At 48.6% G+C, this 13,793-nt stretch overlaps 1 pseudogene; it reads left to right on the forward strand.

Moving 5' to 3' along the window:
* Positions 1 to 5,982: 5,982 nt before the first annotated feature.
* Positions 5,983 to 13,793, forward strand: part of LOC148152288 (uncharacterized) — a 41,509-nt pseudogene continuing 33,698 nt past the window's right edge.

Below are 13,793 nucleotides of genomic sequence, written 5' to 3' on the forward strand. Positions count from 1 at the left end.
GCATATAGTAAAAACCACTGACAATCTGTCATTTTATAACCTGAAGGTATAATACTACGAGCTCTGGCATGCTGATATGAAGTGTCAAGACTAAAGGTGCAAAATTGCACATCATGGGCTGGGACACGTGAAAGGAACAAGCTCAGGTCATCCAGTGGCTTCTGTGCAGACCGAGCGCCTTCAGCTGAACCTAATTTTGGAAATTGAAAGGAATTCAAGTGATGTAAGCAGTCTGTCCATACCTGTATGATTAAGGAAGTACCATGTACCATGCCTCCCTCCTTTGACTGCAACTGCCTGTGCGAGAGGTTCAGACCATCAGTGGAAGCACTAACCATGTTCACCACACTGCCATGGATGACCGCAAAGTAAGTGAGGTTCTTAGCAGTGATAGGCAGAATACTGAGATTGTTGTAGAGAGCAGAAGCACTGCTCTTAATCTGAATGCTCTTCTCCCTCTTGTACATCCTGCAATAACAATCGATAAAATCTTCCTTAGGATAATATAATTTCAAAGAATTCAAGATGAACAGGAAACCTTTTAGTTTATTCTTTCATCAAAACATCAGTAAACCCTTCCACCCCTCAAAACTGTCTTGCCATACAAGATTACACTAAGAGCACAAAGTAGAGGAGTAGAAGTAGAGTCAAGATTAGAGTGGTGCTGGAAAAGCACAGCAGGACAGGCAGCATCCGAGGAGCAGGAAAATCGATGTTTCGGGCAAACCAAAACTAGAGGGCATAGGTTTAGGGGGAGAGGAGAAAGGTATAAAAGAGACCAATGGGGCAACTTTTTCACGCAGAGGGTGGTGTGTGTGTGGAATGAGCTGCCAGAGGATGTGGTGGAGGCTGGTACAATTGCAACATTTAAAAGGCATCTGGATGGGTACATGAATAGGAAGGGTTTGGAGGGATATGGGCTGGGTGCTGGCAGGTGGGACTAGTTTGGGTTGGGTATCTGGTCGGTATGGACACGTGGGACCGAAGGGTCTGTTTCTGTGCTGTACATCTCTATGACTAAATGACTATAACTAGAAATAGTTACCAGTCACACTCACCAACCAGCTGCTTTATTTAGGCAAAAGTAACCTCTCTCCTCCTTCTACTGAATCCCTTGAAATACCAACCTCCAGGATTCTATCCTACTTACAGTATCAGGTGCTAAGTCACACACAGTTAGTGACTGCTTGCAGCATTCAACATAAAGGGACGAAATGGGAGCACCCAGTGGAAACCTGTGCAGACACAATGGGACTGTGTAAACTCCACACAGTTAGTCACCCAATGCTGGAAATGAACCAGAATCCCTGATGCTGAGAGGCAGCAGTGCTAATCACTATCCCACACTTTTCAACACAATACAGGCCCCCTCTATAAATAAACCCAAAAACAAAGAGATCCCTGTAATTGAACCCCGACACAGAGTCCCCCCCCGGCATAATTAAATCCTGATAGAGCACCCCTTAATTAAATCCCGACACAGAGCAGCCCCCCCGTAATTAAATGCCGATAGAGCCCCCTGTAATTAAACCCCAAGAGCCCCCGTAATTAAACCGCAACACAGAGCCCCTTTTAAATAAACCCTAAACACAGAGCTATGTATAACATGCATAATCCCATCTCCTTGTATCCATTAGTGCTCATATAGTTCTTGTAGTGAAAGGGATCGTAGGATATCGGGGGTGAGGGGGGGGGGGGGGGGGGGGAATTAGTGCATTAAACGCAATAATCAGCCATGATCGTACAGAATGGTGGAGCAGGCTCGGGTGGTCAAATGGCTACTCCTGCTCCTGCCTTTTCTCTTTCTCCATAAACCTGCTCAAATCTTGCAGCTACAGAATCTAAACTTTGGATTTCACTTCAATGCCAAACGTGAACTGAATTAGGAATAGGAATCAGTTCCGAAGACTGGTCACTGGACCAAAACATTAACTCTACTTCTCTCCACAGATACTGACAGACCTGCTGAGTTTCTCCAGCAATTCTATTTTTGTTTCTGATTACCAGCATCTGCAGTTCTTTAGTTATTTTTGTTCAGGCTAAATCAGGTTCCTACAAATTAAAGATTTAGATACTTCCTTAACAAACAAATACATAGACTCAGTCCAAACTGAGTGGAGAAGTTCTGATTTTCAGTTAGGCATAGACAGAGAAAATTGGCACAGGAGTAGGCAATTTGGGCCCTTCAAGACTGCACCACCATTCAATATGATCATGCAATCTCAATATCCCATTCCTGCTTTCTCTTCACATTCCTTGACCCCTTTTGCCGAAAGAACCACATCCAGCTTAAATATATCTAAAGAACTGGCCCCAACACCTTTCTGTGGGAGGGAATTCCACAGGTTCACAACTCTGAGTAAAGAAATTCTTCCTCAGAAATTCTTCCTCATCTCAGTCCTGGATGGCTTACACCCTTATTCTTAGACTGTGACACCTAGTTCTGGACTTCTCCAGTCTCTCTCTCTCTCTCCTCTCTCCCCCCGACTCTGGGAGGAGGGTCAGTCTCTCCCTCGCTCTCTCCAGGAGGGGGGTCAGTCTCTCCCTCGCTCTCTCTCTCTCTTTCTCACACATTCTAGGTGAGTGTCAATGTCTCTCTCTGTCTCTCAGGGGGTCAGTCTCTCTGGGAGGATGTCAAGCTCTCTCTGTCTCTCGGGGGTTCAGTCTCTCTCTCTCTCTCTGGCAGGGGGTCAGTCTCTCTCTCTCTCTGGGAGGGGGTCAGTTCTCTCTCTCTCTCTCTCTCTGGGAGGGGGTCAGTCTCTCTCTCTCTCTCTCTCTGGGGGGAATCAATCTCTCTCTTTATTGTCTCTGGGGAGGAAATCAGTCTCTCTCTCTGGGATGGGGGTCAGTCTCTCTCTCTCTCTCTCTCTCTCTCTGGGAGGGGGTCAGTCTCTCTCTCTCTGGGGGGAATCAATCTCTCTCTTTATTGTCTCTGGGGAGGAAATCAGTCTCTCTCTCTGGGATGGGTGTCAGTCTCTCTCTCTCTCTCTCACACACATTCTAGGTGAGTGTCAGTGTCTCTCTCTGTCTCTCGGGGGGTCAGTCTCTCTCTCTGGGAGGGGGTCAGTCTCTCTGTCTGTCTGTCTGTCTCTCTCTCTCTCTCTCTGGGAGGATGTCAAGCTCTCTCTGTCTCTCGGGGGTTCAGTCTCTCTCTCTCTCTGGGGGGGGTTCAGTCTCTCTCTCTCTCTGGGGGGGGTTCAGTCTCTCTCCCTCTCTGGGAGGGGGTCAGTCTCTCTCTCTCTCTCTGGGAGGGGGTCGGTCTCTCTCTCTCTCTCTCTGGGAGGGGGTCAGTCTCTCTCTCTCTCTCTGGGAGGGGGTCAGTCTCTCTCTCTCTCTCGGGGGAATCAATCTCTCTCTTTATTGTCTCTGGGGAGGAAATCAGTCTCTCCCTCTGGGAGGGGGGTCAGTCTCTCTCTCTCTCTGGGGGGGGGTTCAGTCTCTCTCCCTCTCTGGGAGGGGGTCAGTCTCTCTCTCTCTCTCTGGGAGGGGGTTGGTCTCTCTCTCTCTCTCTGGGAGGGGGTCAGTCTCTCTCTCTCTCTCTGGGAGGGGGTCAGTCTCTCTCTCTCTGGGGGGAATCAATCTCTCTCTTTATTGTCTCTGGGGAGGAAATCAGTCTCTCTCTCTGGGATGGGGGTCAGTCTCTCTCTCTCTCTTTCTCACTCTCTCTGTGTCTGGGGGAGTGGGGGGGGGGAATCAGTCTCTCTCTCTCTCTGTCTCTAAATGGGGTCAGTCTCTCTGTCTCTCTCTCCCTGTGTCTGGGGGGGTGGGGGTGGGTCTGCCTCTCTCTCTCTCTCTCTCTCTAGAAGGGGGTCAGTCTCTGTCTCTCACTCTGTGTCAGGGGGTGGGATGGGGGTGAGTGTGAGACGATCTCTCTCTCTCTCTAGAAAGGGGTCAGTCTCTCTCCCTGTGTCTGGGTGGGGTGGGGGTGGGGTGGGTCTGCTCTCTCTCTCTCTCTCTCTCTCTAGAAGGGGGTCAGTCTCTGTCTCTCACTCTGTGTCAGGGGGTGGGATGGGGGTGAGTGTGAGTCGGTCTCTCTCTCTAGAAAGGGGTCAAGTCTCTCTCCCTGTGTCTGGGTGGGGGTGGGTCTATCTCAGAAAGACAGAAAGGCTGTGGATGCTGTAAATCAGAGACAAACTGAAGTGCTCCCGTGGGTCTGAGAAGGGTCGCTCCACCCAAAACGTTAATCTGATTTCTCTCCAGCGTCTGAGGTTTTCCGCAAGGGTCGGTCACTCACTCACTCACTCACTCACTCACTCACTCACTCACTCACTCACTCACTCACACTACTCCTCCTCCCCCTCCTCCTCCCCACTCCCCACTCCCTCTCCCCTCTCCCCACTCCCCTCTCCCCACTCCCCACTCCCCTCTCCCCTCCTCCCCTCTCCCCTCTCCCCTCTCCCCACCTCCCCACTCCCCTCTCCCCACTCCCCTCTCCCCACTCCCACTCCCACTCCCCTCTCCCTCTCCCCTCTCCCCACTCCCCACTCCCACTTCCCACTCCCCACTCCCCTCTCCCCCTCCCCACTCCCCCTCCCCATCCCCTCTCCCCACTCCCCACTCCCCTCCCCACTCCCCACCTCCCATCTCCCCATCCTCCCCCCACTCCCCCCACTCCCCCCACTCCCCCCACTCCCCACACTCCCCCTCTCCCCACACTCCCCCCAGAGAGAGAGAGAGAGGGGATATACCCAAGAGAGAGGGGGTAAATACCCCAGAGAGATAGAGGGGGTATATATCCCAGAGAGAGAGAGAGAGGGGATATATACCCCAGAGAGAGGGGGTAAATACCCCAGAGAGATAGAGGGGGTATATACCCCAGAGAGAGGGGGTAAATACCCCAGAGAGAGAGAGAGTAAATACCCCAGAGAGAGAGAGTGTAAATACCCCAGAGAGAGAGAGAGAGGGGGGGGTAAATACCTCAGGGAGAGAGAGGGGTAATACCCCAGGGAGAGAGAGTGTAATTACCCCAGAGAGAGATGGGGGGGTAAATACCCCAGACAGAGAGAGGGGTAAATACCCCAGGGAGAGAGAGAGAAGGAGATAGAGGGTAAATACCCCAGACAGAGAGAGGTAGAGGGGGTAAGTACAAAGCTTATGAGAAGATTTGTAGCTCGGGTGCTCATTGTTGTGGTTCTGTTCACCGAGCTGGGAATTTGTGTTGCAGACGTTTTGTCCCCTGTCTAGGTGACATCCTCATTGCTTGGGAGCCTCCTGTGAAGCGTTTCTGTAATGTTTCCTCCGGCATTTGTAGTGGTTTGAATCTGTCGCTTCCAGTTGTCAGTTCCAGCTGTTCGCCGCAGTGGTCGGTATATTGGGTCCAGGTCGATGTATTTATTGATTGAATCTGTGGATGAGTGCCATGCCTCTAGGAATTCCTTGGCTGTCTCTGTTTGGCTTGTCCTATAATAGTAGTGTTGTCCCAGTCGAATTCATGTTGCTTGTCATCTGCGTGTGTGCCTACTAAGGATAGCTGGTCGTGTCGTTTCGTGGCTAGTTGGTGTTCATGGATATGGATCATTAGCTGTCTTCCTGTTTGTCCTATGTAGTGTTTTGTGCAGTCCTTGCATGGGATTTTGTATACTACGCTGGTTTTGCTCATGCTGGGTATCGGGTCCTTTGTCCTGGTGAGTTGTTGTCTGAGTGGCTGTTGGTTTGTGTGCTGTTATGAGTCCTAGTGGTCGCTGTCAGTTTGGAAATGCTCTTGATGTATGGTAGTGTGGCAAACAGGACAAACAGGAAGAAAGCTAACGATCCGTATCCATGAACACCAACTAGCCACGAAACGACATGACCAGCTATCCTTAGTGGCCACACATGCAGATGACAAGCAACATGAGTTCGACTGGGACAACATTACTATTATAGGATAAGCCAAACAGAGAACAGCCAGGGAATTCCTAGAGGCATGGCACTTATCCACAGATTCAATCAATAAGCACATCGACCTGGACCCAATATACCAGCCACTGCAGCGGACAGCTGGAACTGACAACCGGAAGCGGCAGGGACAGACCACTATAAATGCCGGAGGAAAGATCACAGAAGCGCTTCACAGGAGGCTCCCAAGCACTGAGGATGTCACCTAGACAGGGGACGAAACGTCTGCAACACAAATTCCCAGCTCGGCGAACAGAACCACAACAGGGGGTAAGTACCCCAGAGAGAGAGGTGGTAAATACTACACAGAGAGAGGGGTAAATACTCCAGAGAGAGAGAGAGAGAGAGGGGGTAAATACTGCAGAGAGAACAGGGTAAATACCCCAGAGAGAGATATAAGGAGATAGAGGGTAAATACCCCAAAGATAGAGGGGTAACTACCCCAGAGATAGGGAGAGAGGTTACTTACCAGAGGATAAATAACCCAGAGACAGAAAGAGGTATGGGTAAATGCCCCAGAGATGAAAGGTAAATACCCCAGAGATAGAGAGGGGTAAATACTCCAGAGGTAGGGGGGGGGGAGAGTAAATACCCCAGAGATAGAGGATAAATAACCCAGAGAGAAAGAAATGGTGGTAAATACTCCAGAGTTCTGGGGGTAAATACCCCACAGATAGAGGGGTAAATATCAACGAGGTAAAAACAATGACTGCAGATGCTGGAAACCAGATTCTGGATCAGTGGTGCTGGAGGAGCACAGCAATTCACTTTTCGGATGCTGCCTGAATTGCTGTGCTCTTCCAGCACCACTGATCCAGAATAGAGGGGTAAATACCCCAGAGATAGAGAGAGAGGTGGTAAATACCTCAGAGGATAAATAACCCAGATAGATAGAGATGGGGGGTAAATACCCCAGTGATACAGAGAGCGGGTAAATACACTAGAGAGGAAGGAAGTAAATACCCCAGAGATAGAAGATAAATAACCCAGAGAGTGAGAAAGAGATAGAGGGATAAATACCTCAGAGTGATGGGGGTAAATACCTCAGAGAGAGAGAGAGATAAGGAGATAGAGGGTAAATACCCCAGAAAGAGGGAAAGAGAGGACTAAATACCCCACATAAATAACCCAGAGAGAAAGAGAGAGGGGTAAATACCTGTGAGAGAGAGTTAAATACCCCAGAGAAAGAGAGAAGGTAAATACCCCAGAGAGAGAGGGGGTAATTACACCAGGGAAAGAGAGGCTAAATATTCCAGAGAGAGAGGAATAAAAAACCCTTATAGAGAGAGGGTAAATACTCCAGACTTAGAGGGTATCAATTCTCCAGATATTGGAGAGACAGGTAAAAAGCCCAGAGATAGAGAGGAGTAAAGTACTAATTATAGATGGAGAGTGGTAAATACTCCAGAGATAGCAAGGGGTAAATGTCCCAGAGTTACAGAGGGATAAATACACCCAAAGTTAAAGAGGGGTGTATCTACTCTTAATAGTGATGAGGGGTAAGTACACCAGAGATTGAGAGATGGGAGTAAATACCTCTTACAAATAGAGGGGTAAATATCCTGAGGCTTAAAGAGGGGTAAATACTCTCTTATAGATAGAGGGGTGTAAATACAACCATTGTGAACAGGAGAGGGGTTAATTACCCCCTTATTGATAGAGAGATGGAATATACTCCCACAGATAAAAAGGGCTAAATACCTCTTAGAGAGGTAAATATCCCCAGAGATAGAGGGGTAAGTGCCCTCTTGTAGAGACAGTGGTAAACACCCCCAGAGAGTGAGGGTGGTGTAAATACCACAAATAGATAGAGATGTAAATTCCCATCTCCCCCCCCCCCCACCCCGAAGAGAATAACTAACCCTCAGAGACAGTCACCCAAAGCTGGAGTCAAACCCTGGGATTGTGAGACAGCAGTGCTAACCACTGAGCCACCATGCCATCCATACCCCCTCAGATTGATTGACGGGTCAATTTTTTAAAGTTCATTTGTGGGCTGTGCATGTTGCTGGCTGAGCCAGCATTAATTCCTGTCTCTGGTTGCCCTTGAGAAGGTGGTGCTGAGCTGCCTTCTTGAACCCAGAGAGATAAATAGGTACATATCCCAGAGCTAGAGAGAGAGAGAGACCAAAGGGGTAGCCATGGGCACACGTATGGGCCCCAGCTATGCCTGTCTCTTTGTTGGCTACGTAGAGCAATTGATCTTCCGTAATTACACCGGCACCACTCCCCACCTCTTCCTCCGCTACATTGATGACTGCATTGGCGCCACCTCGTGCTCCCGCGAGGAGGTTGAGCAATTCATCAACTTCACCAACACGTTCCACCCTGACCTTAAATTTACCTGGACCATCTCTGACACCTCCCTCCCCTTCCTGGACCTCTCCATCTCCATTAATGACGACCGACTTGACACTGACAATTTTTACAAACCCACCGACTCCCACAGCTACCTGGATTACACCTCTTCCCACCCTACCTCTTGCAAAAATGCCATCCCGTATTCCCAATTCCTCCGCCTCCGCCGGATCTGCTCCCAGGAGGACCAGTCCACCACAGAACATACCAGATGGCATCCTTCTTTAGAGATCGCAATTTCCCTTCCCACGTGGTTAAAGATGCCCTTCAACGCATCTCGTCTACATCCCGCACCTCCGCCCTCAGATCCCACCCCTCCAACCATAACAAGGACAGAACGCCCCTGATGCTCACCTTCCACCCTACCAACCTTTGCATAAACCAAATCATCCGCCGACATTTCCGCCACCTCCAAACAGACCCCACCACCAGGGATACATTTCTCTCCCCACCCCTTTCCGCAAAGGCCGTTCCCTCCGTGACTACCTGGTCAGGTCCACGCCCCCCTACAACTCACCCTCCCATCCTGGCACTTTCTCCTGCACCGCAGGAACTGTAAAACCTGCGCCCACACCTCCTCCCTTACCTCTATCCAAAGGCCCTAAAGGAGCCTTCCACATCCATCAAAGTTTTACTTGCACATCCACTAATATCATTTATTGTATCCGTTGCTCCCGATGCAGTCTCCTCTGCATTGGGAAGACTGGGCGCCTCCTAGCAGAGCACTTTAGGGAACATCTCCGGGACACCCGCGCCAATCAACCACACTGCCCCGTGGCCCAACATTTCAACTCCCCCTCCCACTCTGCCGAGGACATACAGGTCCTGGGGTAGGGAGGGAAATATATCCCTGGTGGTGGGGTCTGTTTGGAGGTGACAGAAATGTTGGCGGAGGATGCGGTTAATGCGAAGGTTGGTAGGATGGAAGGTGAGGACCAAGGGGGTTCTGTCCTTGTTACGGTTGGAGGGGTGGGGTTTGAGGACGGAGGTGCGGGATGTGGATGAGATGCATTGGAGGGCATCTTTAACCACATAGGAAGGGAAATTGCAATCTGTAAAGAAGGAGGCCATCAGGTGTGTTCTGTGGTGGAACTGGTCCTCCTGGAAGCAGATACAGTGGAAGTGGAAGAATTGGGAATACGGGATAGCATTTTTGCAAGAGGTAGGGTGGGAAAAGGCGTAATCCAGGTAGCTGTGGGAGTCGGTGGGATGGTAAAAAAATGTCAGTATTAAGTCGGTCGTCGTTGTTGGAGGTGGAGAGGTCCAGGAAGGGGAGGGAGGTGTCAGAGGTGTCTATTACTCACTTCTCTCAAGGATATTTACCCTCTCTCTATCTCTGCGGTATGTACCACACTGTTTCTAAATAGAGAGAAAGAGAGTGAGAAGAGGGCCAATACAAGAGGGAGAGAAGAGGTGGGAAAAATACAAGCGTGAGAGAGAGAGCGGAGAGGGCAGTTCTTGGGGGTATAGGCTGGTGTGATGATGGGGCATTATCAATGAAGTGAGGGGCGGAAGGTGTGTGTGGTACGCACATGAGTACTCGCAGGGGGGCAACACCCACAGACACTGCAATTGGAGAAACTCAGCAGGTCTGGCAACATCTGAAATAAAGAACAGTAAAGCACAGGAATAGGCCCTCCAGACCACAAAATCTGCACCAACGTAGCACCTTTCTAAATTAAAAACCAAATGCCTCTACGTGGCCTGTATCCTGCTATGCCCAGTGGTGCTGGAAGAGCACAGCAATTCAGGCAGCATCCGAGGACAGGCAAAATCGACGTTTCGGGCAAAAGCCCTTCATCAGGAATAAAGGCAGAGAGCCTGAAGCTCTCTGCCTTTATTCCTGATGAAGGGCTTTTGCCCGAAACGTCGATTTTGCCTGTCCTCGGATGCTGCCTGAATTGCTGTGCTCTTCCAGCACCACTGATCCAGAATCTGGTTTCCAGCATCTGCAGTCATTGTTTTTACCTTGTTTTTACCTCCTGCTATGCCCAGCCTATTCATATATCTGTCAATATACCTCTTAAACATTGGATCAAATAATGCCCAAATCTGCAACCTATTTATATCCTGTTGTACTCTCTTTCAATCCATCCTCACTATCTGCAGCCACTCCCCCGCCGCACCCCAAGCATTGTGTTATATGGAAACTTTACATTTTCTTCTAAATGATGTATACATCATATAACAGGGATCCAGCACTGATTCATGAAAAACATCGCTGGTCACAGATCTCCTTCCACTGTTAATCTCTGACCAAGTTCTGTATTTATCTTACCAGTTCACTGTGGATCCCAGGTGACTTCACTTTCTGCATCAGCCTGCCGGGAGGGACCTTGTCAAAGGCCTTACTAAAATCCCTGTAGACGAGATCCACTACCGTGCTCTCATCAATCATCTTTGTTACATTTTCAAAAATCTCAATCAAGTTTAGGAGACACGACCTTCCCCATACAAAGCCATGCTACCTATTGCGAATAAGTCCATAATCTTCCAAACGTGAGTAAATCCTATCCCTAAGAATCTTGCCCAATAACATCCCTACCACTGATATAAGGCTCGTCAGCCTGTAACTTCAAGATTATCCCTGTCGCCCTTCTTTAAAAAAAGGAACACCATTGGCTAATCTCCAGTCCTCTGGCATCTCTCTTGTGATTTAAAGATTGCAAATATTTGACACAAAGCCTCAGCAATTTTCTCCCTAGCCTCCCTCAATATTCTGCGACAGATCCCATCAGGTCCTGGGGATGAGTCTACCTTAGTGTTTTTCAAAATACCCAACACTTTTTTTATTTTGATATGACCCAGTATATCCACATACCCCTCTTTAAAGTCACCATCCACCAAAGGGGCTGCACTGCTGCCTCACAGCACCAAGGACCCAGTGCGTGTATGGAATGAGCTGCCAGAGGAAGTAGTGGAGGCTGGTACAATTGCAACATTTAAGAGGCATCTGAGTGGGTATTTGAATAGCAAAGGTTTAGAGGAATATTGGCCAAGTGCTGGCAAATGGGACTAGATTAGGTTAGGATATCTGGTCAGCATGGACAGGTTGGACAGAAGGACAGAGGTTGGACAGATGCTGTACACCTCTATGATTCTCTAAGTTAAAATCAGCCACCTTAACAACCTGACTGAAAATAACAAATGCTGGAGATCACAGCGGGTCAGACAGCATCCGTGGAGAAAGAGCAAGCTAACATTTCAAATCAAGATGACTCTTCATCAGAGCTAAGTGGGCAGCATTTATCGTATATTTGATATGCTGTTTTTGCTGTATTTGGCGGGTGGGGTTGCGGAGTGTGGCAGTGGTTGATGTTGATAGTTCTGATTAAGTGATCAGAATGTGAGAATGGCAGAACACTGGTGTGTGGAAGTGCCAGACTGGAAAGAGAAGACAGTCCCACTGGGTTGGTGGGGAGCGGAGAGAGGACATGGTGACAAAGAATATAACAAGTAAAGCTAAAAGAATGGGAAGAAACGGGAGTGGGTTCACAACCTGAAGGTGTTGAACTCAGTATTAAGTCCAGAAGGCTGTAAAGTGCCTAGTCTGAAGATGAGATATTGTTCCTTCAGTTTGCACTGTGATTCACTGGAACACTGCAGCATGCTGAGGACAGACAAGTGTGTATGTGACTAGGACACTATGTTAAAATGACATAAATAGGAAGGTCAGGGTCCTGGTTGCACACAGACCAGAAGTGTTCTGCAAAGCCATCACCCAGTCTGTGTTTGGTTGCTCCAATGTAGAGTAGGCCACATTGGGTGCAGCAAATACAATACAGAAGATTAGAGGAGGTTCGGGTGAAACGCTGCTTCACCTGGAAAGACTGTTTAGGCCCTTGCAAAAGGGAGGAGGTGAAGGGTTGGGGAATTGGAAAGGAGACTGGTGGCGTTGGTGATTGTGGAATGGACTCAGGTGTCCCAGAGAGAATGATCCCTTCAAATGCAGACAGGGGGAGTGTGGGGAAAATGTGTTTGGTTGTGGCGGAATGCTGGAGCTGTCTGAAATGGTGGAGAATGATCCTTTGAATGTGGAGGCTGGTGGGGAGAAAAGTGAGGACAAGGGGTACCTGAGAGTGATGGGAAGGGGCAAAGAGTCCTACAGCATGGAGACAGAGCCTTTGGCCCAAACTGGTCCATGCCAACCAAAATATCCGTCCATGCTAACCTCATTTCCCTGCACTTGGCCCATATCCTTCTAATCCATGTATTTGTCTTTTAAATGTTGTTAATATACCCACCTCAACCACTTCTGCTAGCAGGTCATTCCATGTGCATACCACCCTCTGTTTAAAAACAATGCCCCTAAGGTTCGCTTTTATTCTTTTCTCTAACCTTAGACTGATGCCCTATATTCTGTGATTCCCAACCTTGGGAAAAAGATTGAGTGGATTCACTCTATCCATGCCTCTCATGATCTTATTCGCCTCTCTAAGGTCCCTCCTCAGTCTCCTATGCTGTAAAGAAAAAAGTCCTAACTTGTTCAACCTCTCCATTTAACTCAGGCCTTTGAGTCCAGGCAACATCCTTGAAAATTTCTTATGCACCCTTTTCCAGTTTAATAACATCCTTCTTATAACAAGGTCATCAAGGGCCGCCTCACCAATATCCTGTATAACTGTATCATAACTTCCCAACTTCTATACTCAATGCCCTGACTGATGAAGGCCAGTGTGTCAAAAGCCTCCTTCACTGCCCCGGTCACATGTAACTCCACTTGCAGAGAACTGTGAAACCTGAACTCCATGGTCCACTACACTACCTGTCTGTTCTTCCTCTTAGCCTTATTGAGCTTAGTCTCTAACATCTCAGTCGTTTCACTTGCTGACCTACAGCAGTGGTGGACTCTCCCTCTTTATGGGCATTTAAGCGGGCATTGGATAGGTATATGGAGGATAGTGGGTTAGTATAGGTTAGGTGGGCTTGGATCGGCGCAACATCGAGGGCCAAAGGGCCTGTACTGCGCTGTATTCTTCTATGTTCTATGTTCTATGTTCTATGTTCTATGCTCTGATTCCCATCCCCCCACCACAGCAGTTTAAACCCTTCTGAGTGACGCGAGCAAAGTTAACTTGAAAGAAAGCAGAGTTAACTTGAAACATTAAACATTAACTCTGCTTTCTTCCCTCAGATACTGCCAGAGCTGCTGAGTTTCTCCAGCAATTTCTGTTTTTGTTTGAGATGTTCAGCATCCGCAGTTCATTGGTTTGTAGGGACAACACCCAGTGGAGAGGAGGGTGCGCTTCCTGGGAGGGTGGTGGAGAAGAGTGAGCCAATACCAGTGAAAAGAAGGAACAATACTAGGTGGGGAGAGTGGGATCATACTCCATTGGCAAATTTGGGGGGCGAAGGTGCATTATCTGAATGAGAGTATGAGCAATTTCCCGGGAGAGAGGGGCAGAGAGTTGAGTAATACCTAGATGACTGCCAGAGGAAATGGTAGATGCAAGCAGTTACTGCCTTTAAAATACATTTGGACAGGTACATGAATAGGAAAGGTTCAGAGTGATATGGAACAAATGCAGGCAAATGGGACTAGTTGAGTTTATGAAAAC

Source organism: Chiloscyllium plagiosum, unplaced genomic scaffold (genome assembly GCF_037043375.1).
Source record: "Chiloscyllium plagiosum isolate Xiang-an unplaced genomic scaffold, Cpla_swu_hap1 HiC_scaffold_1, whole genome shotgun sequence".
Taxonomy (NCBI): domain Eukaryota; kingdom Metazoa; phylum Chordata; class Chondrichthyes; order Orectolobiformes; family Hemiscylliidae; genus Chiloscyllium; species Chiloscyllium plagiosum.